The sequence below is a fragment of the Coccinella septempunctata genome, chromosome 1 (assembly GCF_907165205.1).
Source record: "Coccinella septempunctata chromosome 1, icCocSept1.1, whole genome shotgun sequence".
In the NCBI taxonomy this organism is placed as follows: Eukaryota; Metazoa; Arthropoda; class Insecta; order Coleoptera; family Coccinellidae; genus Coccinella; species Coccinella septempunctata.
This window is the reverse complement of record NC_058189.1, coordinates 11,279,767-11,290,687: the sequence shown is the minus strand read 5'-3', so window position 1 is coordinate 11,290,687 and position 10,921 is coordinate 11,279,767. Positions and strand designations below refer to the sequence as shown.

General features: G+C 34.3%; 1 protein-coding gene across 1 annotated transcript in view; it reads left to right on the top strand.

Annotated features, from left to right (window-relative positions):
- The first annotated feature begins 309 nt into the window (after positions 1-309).
- The window catches only part of LOC123315931 (unconventional myosin IC), a 44,904-nt gene continuing 34,292 nt past the window's right edge, over positions 310-10,921 (top strand). The window contains exon 1 of the mRNA XM_044901842.1: positions 310-516. The gene's annotated coding sequence lies outside the window, so the exon portion shown is untranslated. The remainder of the gene's footprint in view (positions 517-10,921) is intronic.

Below are 10,921 nucleotides of genomic sequence, written 5' to 3'. Positions count from 1 at the left end.
TAGGAATAACGATATTCTACACCTTGAATCGCCCCAGTTTCAACACTCATCGATGAAAACGTACCCCTTTTTCGCCCGCAGTATCAGGTGAAATCGACAATTTCCTGACCAGGTGCAGCTAGAAGCTTCCTTATCGCTCAAGTAAACCAAGTGTCGATATCCTACGAAGCCGGTATAACCTTTCATTGGCGTTCCCTGCGCTCTCTTTCACCTTCCACCACGTCCCACTGGTGCCGACGGCGAAGTTGTCTAGAAGAAGAGCTCCAATCTTTGCCATTCAACGCAATTCGTATAGCAGGGGGACTGCTTGACATTTTCTGGCAGCTACACGTGCTTAAATGGCACGCTGAACTCGTATGATTTTCCGCTTATTAATTTCGTATACGTCCGATCACCGGCGGCGTTTTGTGAGTTTGTGACATTTTAAATGCTTCGCACCAGGTGAATGCTAGTGCGTGTCTACGCTACTGTGCGCCTTATTCGTGTTATGGGATTACTCTGATTTTCTTGTCTGAGGTGAGTTTATTGAGATTTTTTCTTAATAATGGAATCCAGGTCGCTTACAACTCGTCTGGATTCCATCAGAACCGGTTCGATTTTGGTTTATCATTTTTGTAATAACAACCGTGAAATAAAAAAAATATATGAGTTACCATTGACATGAAGATGTGAAGTGAATGAAAAACCATCCCAACTTCATCAACCTTCCACCTTTTCCTTTGGAAGATTTTGTGTAAAAATCGAGTAACATCTGAGAAGAATTCTCTCATTAGACTACTATGTAGCTACTACTGTTATAGAGACTGATTTTGGAGGCATAATTTGAATAGATGAATCATGTTCTGAATTGTTACAGCTGCACTCTCAAAAACTGAAGAATTTTCCAGAATGTAAATAATTAATTTTCAGACAAATATACAGGCTGTCCCAAAACTAGTGAATCAAACGTCACAACACGATAGAGTAGATCAAATACTATTGAATGACACCAACATTAGTTGAGCGAAAATGTACCGTTTCTGAAAAAACCTTACCTAAAGTTGCCGATTTTCGAACTATTTTTTCAATCACAAGGCCAATTTGTGATTAACGACTGCGTTTTTCTCCCATATTATCACCCCTATAGAGGGGGTTCATTCTGAGTAATAAAAATTATGTAGAAAAAACAATTGTAGTAATTTACATTTACTTAGGTTATCGATTAACTACTTGAAATAATATCAATTAGGGGAGATAAAACAATAATCTTAGTTCAATATAATTTAAAATCGCTATCCTTTTGTCCCTGCGATTAAGAAAAATAATTCGAAAATCGGCAACTTTAGGTATTTTAATAAAATTCTGAATATTTTGGAAACGGTACATTTTCGTAGAACTAATGTTGGTGTCATTCGATAATATTTGGTCTACTCTATCGTGGTGTAACGTTTGATTCACTAGTTTTGGGACACCCTGTATGTACAGGGTGGGCAAAATTCGTTGTCTACTGAAGGGATCTCGAGAACTATAGCAGCTAGAAGAAAACGGACGACACATTCTCGAGCTCTTTTTTCTTGACTAATCCAAAACTGAAAACAGATCCAGCCTAACTTTCATAGATTTTGAGTTATGAACGAAAATTGAGAAATTGTCATTTTCAATGAAGCTGAATAACTCTTTTATTTGAACTCGTAGTCGAAATCCGTTGTTACATTCTACAGGCACTTTTTTATGAGGAATTCGAATATGATATTGTCAAATTTTTTGATCCAGTCATTTTCGAGATACGACAGGGATTTCTGATTTTTCAAATGTAAACTATAGTTGAAAGTCCTTTCATTCTGCTGCAATTTTTTTGCTGATTTCAAAAATGTATCATATGTCGCTATTCACATGAATATAACATAAGAAAAAAACTTCAATACTTTTTCCTGCTTTTCGATTCACTGTTGAATTTTTAGTAGGCTAGCGTAATCATAGCGACCGTTGAAAATGCATTATGGTTTGTGAACTCCACATAATCCTATGTGAACTCAACCTTGTGTGAAAGGAATCACAGACTGTCGAATAATTATTTCTTTTATATATCGAGATCGATATCCTTTAAAAGAGAGTAAAAGACTTTCGTCTGATTATTAAAGAAGAAAATTTATTCAATTATCGTTTTTCAATTCATGAAAGAAACTTAAAGAGTCAGTAATATAAATAAAATACGAAAGCTATCTTTAATTTTTACAAAAGTAAGATGATGAAAGATAGGTACGTCTGTCCACGGTAGTATTCGAATTGAGAACCATCGTAAGATAAGCATGCCAAACATCGCGAGAACAAAAGATAGCAAATTAATCATCGAAATATTTATTCAGCAATCCGTGATTTCAATCATAGAGGCTCAGGTTCACAAAATATAATGCATATTCAACGGTTGCTATGGTTACGCCAGCCTACTAAAAATTCAACAGTGAATCGAGAAGCAAGAAAAAGTATTGAATTTTTTTTTCTTATGTTATATTGATGTGAATAGCAACATATGATACATTTTTGAAATCAGCAAAAAAATTGCAGCAGAATGAGAGAACTTTCAACTATAGTTTACATTTGAAAAATCGGAAATCCCTGTCGTATCTCGAAAATGACTGGACGAAAAAATTTAATGATATCATATTCGAATTCTCCATAAAAAAGTGCCTGTAGAATGTAACAACGGATTTCGAATACGAGTTCAAATAAGCGAGTTATTCAGCTTCATTGAAAATGACAATTTCTCAATTTTCGTTCATAACTCAAAATCGATGAACGTTAGGCTGGATCTGTTTTCAGTTTTGGATTAGTCAAGAAAAAAGAGCTCGAGAATGTGTCGTCCGTTTTCTTCTAGCTGCTATAGTTCTCGAGATCCCCTCAGTAGACAACGAATTTTGCCCACCCTGTACTTATACATTGGTCTTTATGAAAGGTGAATAAACAGTAGGTAATGCACTAATAATATCTTGGTATTTACTGTTTTGTCGAAAAAATGCTCCATCAGGTAAATTTTTTATTTTAAACTGCCGGGCTCAGCAGGAAATGTACAGGGTGTCCCAAATTCGATGTCCAGTGAGGGGATTTCGGAAACTAGAATAGCTAGAGCGAAAACGATCACATTTCTTAACTCTTTTTCAGATAAACACAGAATGGTGAAAACCGTAGCCTTCTATATACGATCCTTCTTTTTTCAGTGATCAGCAAAAAATGGGATTTCGACGATTTCGAAAAGATCTCATAAGTTTTTTGTAACAGATCTGAAAGTTGAACCTTCTACAGGAACTTTTTTACGTAGAATCCGCTCACGATCTCAAAAAAAAATTTCTTGTTGTATAATTAAAAATTTTTAGACAAACTTTTGTTTTTTTAAATGCAAACTTTTATTGAATTTGTTATTTTTGAATTGGAAAAAAATTGTTTGTCAGTAGAGCCTACGTATAAAAGTGCATGTAGAAGGTTCAAGTTTCAGATTCTAACTTCAAAGACAAAAAAGTTAGGAAAACTTTTCGAAATCGTCAAAATTTTCTCCATACTTTCCAAAAGGAGGGGACACCCTGTCCATGTAGAATTGAAGAGAGGAGTTTGTTATGCACCATCTACGAGGAGTGGAGGGTGGTTGAGTTTACAACCTTTCCTGCTTCGCTATCAAAATAGCATATTCATGTGGGTGAAGGTAAGGTAAGGAAATTTATCTTCATCCACCTGAAGATGCTATGAAAGCGAAACATGTGTCGTGGTTGAACTTGAACATCAAACAACTCATGTCAGTGAACATCATATAATTTTCTTTTTGTTCAAGTTATCATTTTATAGGTAGGTATACTTTCACTATACATAGTGCCATAGAAGTTCAGATATACAAGGCAAGCTAATCACCATGATCAGACAGAGAAAATTGACCTTCAAAATGCTAAAGCAAACTTGAGAATAAGTTTTTTTTTTAACGCACCCTATATTATATCTCGCTTCTAGTTAATATGACATAATGATTCTTCATTATGTCGATGCACAACTTTTTTATTCTTTCAATATGTGATGTGTGATGATGCATTCATAAATGATTATCATATCTTAACTTTCCCAATGATTCCAAATAGAAAACTTTTACATCCAACTAGCAAGAAACCATGGATCAATACCGGTTATCATTAATTGTCAGTAAAGTAAAAATTACTGATTTGAAGATGTGCTATCGACGTAGTCTTGAAACTTTGACAATTAACTCGGTCAGGCCATAAAATTCTCTATATACAATCTGGAGTAGTTTGAAAATAAGAGGAGAATAGTTCGTGGAAGAAATTCTGAAATGAATGAATTCTTTGTCCAAAATTTGCTAGCAGATTTTAGTCCTGGCCTTGAAATTGAAGTTTTTAGTATTGGCGAGTTCATAAAAATTCTAAAAGCTATGCAATGAAATTGTAGTAGGTATCCTAGGTCCCATCAGAATATTTTTCAATTCCTACAGACTGAATATTGAATATTCAAATTTGGTTTTACTAGATCTCTTGAAGGCGGCTACTGAATGTTACCAAAACGTTGGTTAGAATAAGCCACACCAAATAAATCCTACCACTTTTTCCATTATCCATAACATAACACGTCAATAATGAGGTAAATTTTTAAACTTCAATGTTGTGGCGATTTACAGCCAGTTTGATAATCAAACAATCTCTTCAATTTTAAAGCTTAACGTTACTCTACAAAATCGACACTGAAAGAAGCTTTAAGTTTTAAAGAAGTCTAAATTTGATTATGAAACTGGACGTTAATGCAAATAAAATAATTATAGCAGCAGCAGGATATATCTACTTAACCTCCTTGATATTTCCTCATCATCACTTACTACTTTCGCAGATTCACAGATGAATTTTCTCCGTATGAGTAAAAATGACAGAGATCAATACTTATGGTCAAGTTTGAGTTCATTGCGGAATTGGAAAGTTCAAGATTTCACGATATGGAATTGGTCCAGTTTTTTTACATTTTCAGGAAATACAACATATCTTGAGCGACTTCCTAACGTTTACATCTGATGAATGACCCACTTTGTCTTTTGACCATTCAAACGGCCAGTTTCATAATGAAATTCAAAGTGCCTTCAAACTAAAAGCTTTCTTTAGTTTAATTTTTATTAGGACCACAGAAAGAGTTAAAAATAAAGGGACTTGAAGTTCACATATGATGCACAGCAAATAAAGCCAAATATTTATAATAAGAGATAAAAATCATGCTTTGAATATTGACGAAGACATGAAACGATGAAGAAAAATTATGTAAACTATAAGAGATAGAGAAAAATGGCCAACTACAATTTTGTAGAGCTCGGAAAGTTCTAAAAAGTCCGTATTCCTGATGCTATCTGTCCTTTCAAGGATAACTAGCAATAACCATGCATAATCTAAATTCCATTTGAAGATGTCTTTCTACTAGAATGAAATGAATATACAAATTACCGTGACCTTTACATCGGCATTTATTAATGATAAAATGCCCTTTATACCATTTTAAAGAATATTTCGCGAGATATGCCAAGATGAAGAATTTCAACTTCGTTCAAGAAATATATTATAGAATTTGGTACAGCAGTGCCAGGTGACGGCTGATTCGGTGCGGGTTTTTTTGTAAGATATTTTTACCAAATAGAAAATATTAACTTGATCGATAGAAATCTTTACTAGAACCTTCATAATTTTTTTTGTTAGGAGAAGATGATGATATCCGTCAAGTGCCTGCCGCCAGATTTAATGATTATTTCTGCCTTTCTGACTTCTCGGTGATAACTGTTCTTATTCTTGTCGAATATTCTTCAAGGGCTGCGATTGTCTGGGGCTTCTTGGCATAAAACCGCGACTTCAAGTATCTCCAACGAAAGTATAGTCCATTCAAGAATGATTGACATCTCGGGTGGCTATGGAAAATCGAATTTAAGTTGGTAATAGCCCACAAGTTAAGATTTTGTGTTGCGGAATTAAGGTTGGTATTGTGAATGGACAGATACCTATCATATGTAAATCTATGTACTGAGCCACTGACCGTCGATAATTTGAATTGTGTGCTGCTGTTTATATCCCTAATTTATTCGTTCAAATTGGAAACATCATTGTATCAATTCTGAATACTGATTAATATTCTCTGAATTTGAATATTTCTTGTTTTCAAATGCTTTTCTAGGTTATATTTATATATTCCAGTTCTGTGATTAAAACTACAGAAAATATTGAAGCTTTTTGTGACCAAATTTTAAGCTACGTCTGGACTTTCAAGACCTACTGGGATGTCAATCATTCTTGAATGGACTATAGTTAGAAACGAAGATTTTGTTTATTGACTTACCTAATCGCTCAAATGGAAATGCGCCTCGTAGCTCAGGACGATTTTCGACTCAAAATAATTGTCCTCTTTATTGTTGAGATTGGGGATTGCTTTAAGATAGCTGCAACTTGATGGTCAGCAGGCATTGCAACTATTGCATTGTTTGAATGTAATTCTTTCACTAAAATTCGCTCTTGGGGAGTAAAGCGCTCATTAGCTTGTCTGTATTCTGCAGCTGTTTCATTACGCTATGGCTAGCTCTCGTGAAACACCCCGTATAAGCTAGTGTGCATTTCTTCTGACTTGAAATGGCGTTCAAAAAATTACACAACAATGATAAATTTTCCTTTCTACATCTGTGTTTCGGAATACTGAACGTACTTTATGGTGGGTATGAACAGAGATCCTTAAAACTATGTCAGGAATAAGTCCATTTGGCAGATGGCAATTCACGGCATAACCGTGCGTGTGCTCTTTATAGTTGGGGAGCCCAAGAGGGAAATTCGGGATTTACTCGAGCGTATCAGATTAATATACGGGGAGATACCTTGGACCCAGTAGAGCAACTTTACCAAAAATTATACCTGTACCTGTATATGGGGGGAATTGTCTGGGACAGTGTAATATATTTAATATAGAAAATATCTTTGCGCATCTCCCCTCCCTAAATATAATTTACTGTAGGAAAAATCATAATCCGGGTTTCAACTCTGCACTAGTCAATGTACATATGCGAAAGAAAATATATGTATCTGCTTTAAGTTACTTTCTTTCCTGTACTAATCCGGCACCTAAATTAAAAACTGCTAAAAGACACTTCAGTGGTGACGAGGATGGGATCATCATATCAGAATAGTAAAAAAAAGATAATTGTACATATTGGAGCGTATCAGATTAAGATATATGTGGTTAATTACATGTTGAAAAGTATATATTCTCTTAATCTGACAATTTAAACGTGTCGAAAATGTGTGGGAGGGCGTAAAGCTTGCAAATAAAAAACGTCACCTGTATATTCTCGAGCGCGGTGGTTTTTTTTCTTAATTTGAAGTTAATGATTCAAGAATAACGGAAAAAAATATAATCTGACAGTTTCAGCAAGCCGAAACAAAAAAAATTGGCCATAAAGGTCAAAAAATCACTTTTTTTGAATTACTTCCTCTTTTGGGCTTCAAATTGTTTTCGCATTCATTATAAAAGTTGTAGAGAATAACATTTTCTACAAATTTTGTCCGAAGCAATTTTTTCCACGTTGTGAAAGTTTTTGAGATATATGGCGATGAATGTACATTAGACCGGGTTTCTTCATTGACCATTGACCTTGGCCTTTCCTTATGTTTGGCTAAGCTCCTCGGCCTTATCACCCTCTACTTCGAAAACGGTTAAGGGTAAGAAGAATTGCTTCAGGCAAAAGTTGTATAGAATTTTATAATCTACAACTTTCATAATGAATATAGAAACGATTAGAGGTACAGAAAGGGAGATATTTTGGAAAAATACCTTGTTATCATCTTCAAACTATCAGATTGAGACAACACCTCTGATTAGTGTCAGATTAATGGGTCAATACGTCTGCAACATCGAGATTAACAATCTGTATGAAAATCTGACACGCTCAAGTATGTACAATTAACGATTTTTTTTTGCATTTTCGAAGGACCGTTGTGACCTTGCTTCAGGTCAGTCCCTTGAAAGGTAGCTTCCTTTGGGTCCAATTAACATATCCTCCAAAAATCTGACATGTTCGAAGATTTTTTTTTACCATTTTCAACTTTTCCGCCCCACTGTCAGATTAACATAAATTTATTATCAGAGATACGTAGGGCATATACAGTATCTTAATCTGCACGCTCGAGTATGTACACCTGACGATTTTTTTTACATGTTAGAAAAGCTGCAGACGCTTTTCCGACCGCTAAAAGTGCATACATAATAGAAGCTTTTTTCTTTGGCATTGTCGGCTCCCCAACTATATCACAATGTTTTCTTCATTAGGTCTTAGGTTCTTAGCTGCTTAAACTCTCTATTACCGTGTGGTCCTCAACTTTCTAGGACTCTTGCAGTCCATGTGGAATGAGAGATAACAGAAAACAGCTTGATTCACTTTATGTGAGAGAAAATGAGACCAGTGAGGGACACAGGAAAGTGCAGAACCAAGCGGGTCTGCGTTGTACTGCGCCTGCGTGACACTCGCAAATGTTGAACAGACACTGCGCTGTAGAGATGGGTAACTCTTTGTTTCTTGAACCAACATAGTGAACATAGTGACTCAATTGCAGCTCGATGCAAAAAGTAATAAATGAAAAATTTGTCATATGAATCCCTGTTTCGTAATAAAGAATATGAGGACCTACCTGAAAGTGCAGAGAATTACATCGACTAATAATAAATAAATTATTTTTCCTCATTATTCACTTTCCATAATGAATACTCCAAACTAATCATGTCGGTACGAAGACGGGAAGTGGATTGGAAAAATCAAATAATGTCATCAACTACGTGTGAGGAAAATAATGGTTTGAGATTTGCATAATTATAGGAATAGAAGTTGAGTTCACTGTCCCCAATGAAAAATTCAGAATGCAAGTGTTAGGAAAGATTTAATTGAATTAGATAATCGGAATAGGTGTATGTTACATCACATTCCTGCTCCGGTTCTTTGCAGCTGACTAATGTAAATACCATTAAATCACAACGACATGAATGGAAACAACATATGTCAGCTTATAATGTTAATTACAGGCTGTGCCGTATTGTTATCATAGTGATAAGTGAGTTAAGAGAATTGTCCGTCTGCCTTACAATTTTTTGGATATCGATTGAAATTTATTCTGGGAGGATTCTGCATTTCTTAATAAACTTTTTAGGGTTTTCACTCCCAATCTCTGAAACAAAATCAATTAAAAATGAAATCGACGATTTGCTCCTGCGTAAATTCTTGCACTAATTTGTCAGGAGCAAATTAACTCGAAAAAATTGTTGCCTGACAATGAACAGAAAATAAATAACGTTGAAATTATAATTTTAAGTGTTAACGTTTCGGAGTCTATATCAGACTCCTTCATCAGACGAAAAATCTATTTTCGAAAATCATATTTGGATCAATTTACTGAAGAAGGAACTGTCATCCGGTAATTTCAAAATTAAATGAATCAACGTTTCTATGCAGTCTCTGTTTCTATGTATTGACAATTAATGTCAAACAAAAGCCACAATTCAGAAGATTTTCGAAAATAGATTTTTCGTCTGATGAAGGAGTCTGATATAGACTCCGAAACGTTACCACTTAAAATTATAATTTCAACGTTATTTATTTTCAGTTCACTGTCAGGCAACAATTTTTTCTAGTTAATTTGCTCCTGACAAATTAGTGCAAGAATTTACGCAGGAGCAAATCGTCAATTTCATTTTTAATTGATTTTGTTTCAGAGATTGGGAGTGAAAACCCTAAAAAGTTTATTAAGAAATTACAATTTTTTGTCGTAAACTACGAAATATCAATGAAATTTTATAACTAAATGGTGCAAATTTAATTCCTCATTGGTATACATTATCTTCATATCTTTTCTTGAAACAACAACTTCTGATTTGAAAATACACTCTCTATATTATTCAAAAAATTATTTGATCTGCGCCAATTTCGAACCTGCCCCTGTGGTTGACAAATTTTGTGAAAAATTAGGCAAGTTTCAGACATCCAATACTGAAAAACAGTCAAAACTATAGTCATGTGATTGATTGTTGTAAAACATTTTAACGGAATAAGTTGTTACGAGATTCTCAATCCTATTTTTCTGAAAATATCAAATTTGAAACCTACGTAATTGATTTTATTCGAAAACCATGTAGTATGTGTCGAATAGCACTAGATTTAGGTCAGACGAACATATATTTATTTTTCGGAATCAGAGTGTCTTAAAACGCACAATTACAAATATTTCAGGTTTTGACTTTTCGAAATACATAATAATTCTACGTCCTAGATCATGTATAGTATGAACCTCTTCAGCTACCTACAGTCCCCCTTCAGCTGATTGTAAATATTCAACCTCAATGTTACTGAAGAACTGAAAGAATGTTTTTTAATGCATGGCATCAGCTAAATTATTTTTTGAGTAAAAAAATCTCTATTTTCAACAATAATGTAAGATGACTTATTCCAATAAATAAGGCATTGGAAACCTGTCATTTATAGATTGCCGGTTGGAAATTTTATAATTAATTATTTGATTTTTAGTGCTCATTGCTATTGAAATGTTTGTTCAATTAGTTCACAAACTACCTGTGTCCTGCCGTGTAGTATGGAACTTGAATTCTTGAAAAAATTATTGATGATGGTTGTTATTATCATTTTCATCAAGTATCGGTCACATCAATTAAATTTTGTTCGGATTTCCTCGAAGGAATTTCAATCAATTACTTAGACGAACACAAAAAATGAAACCATCATCAGGTCTAGCAATGTTGTATGTATTGTATTATTCCATTCTATGGACTGGATTGGAAAGCATTTTTGTAATAAAAATTCTGAAAGTGTCATTTTATACCTATATCTGAACATGAAACATAAGCAATTAGAAATTATCATTAACCACGCACTCACATAACG